Below are 989 nucleotides of genomic sequence, written 5' to 3'. Positions count from 1 at the left end.
TGGAGGGAGGAAAATGAAAAAAAAAACCTAAAATCCAACAAAACTTTGGCAAACTTAAGATTTTTTTATTATTTTTTTTAGGTTGAAAATCTTCAAGGAGTCTTGGTAGGTATATATTATTTCAAACAAAATGGTCCTTTTCACACTTCACTGAGGCACTAAACAACATCATTTAATATTTTTCTCTTCTAAAAGATGTAATATTCAGGCAGAAAAGAGCTAATCTTTTGATTAATGAAAGAAATATTTTTTTTTTCAGATCATGCAGTTTCTGCTGAGAATTTAGTACATACACATGAATTATTCTGCTCAGAAAATGTCAAAATGCAACAAATAGTGAATCTACTACTGCACTGAAATAAATTTTCATTAGGAAGATGAGAGTAACCAGCAGCTGAGCTCCAAAATTAAATGATTTACCTTCAAAAGCACTCTTACAGGAACTAAGAATTTAATCAGAAGTTATTAGATTAAGATTTCTTCTTTGAAAACAGCCACTGAATTTCATCAGGCTTTGATTGTAATAATCTGTTAAAAATACATGTCAAGAGAATCAGCTGCCTCTAAGAAATGTAAAAACAGAGCCAGACCTGTTTTATATGAAAGAGGCAGATTATAGTAGTGCAGAGAATATATAATTTTTTTTGAAGAAAGAAATAAGATGTTATTTCCTATCATTGCAAAATTGGTTGCAATGTCTTCAGTATGTGAGCTATAGTTTTTCTTGGTTTGGATCAACACTACTCAGAGGGTTCTTCTGTAAATGTGTGTCTATTTTTAATGAGGCTTATTATGACTTATTATGTGCGTTGTCAAATTCACCAGCCACTTAAGATGTTCTCTCAAATATGTTAAAGCTTTTGGATTTAAATAGTGCTAAATTATTGTTTATGGTGATAATGTCTTGCAAGCACAAACTGGTTTGTTTACTAGTAAAATGATATTTATACAATTGTTAACCTGAGAAACTGTAAATATAACCTAAGTAT

The sequence above is a fragment of the Chaetura pelagica genome, unplaced genomic scaffold (assembly GCF_000747805.2).
Source record: "Chaetura pelagica isolate M959 unplaced genomic scaffold, ChaPel_1.0 scaffold178, whole genome shotgun sequence".
Classification (NCBI taxonomy): Eukaryota; Metazoa; Chordata; class Aves; order Apodiformes; family Apodidae; genus Chaetura; species Chaetura pelagica.
This window is presented reverse-complemented; position numbering follows the sequence as displayed.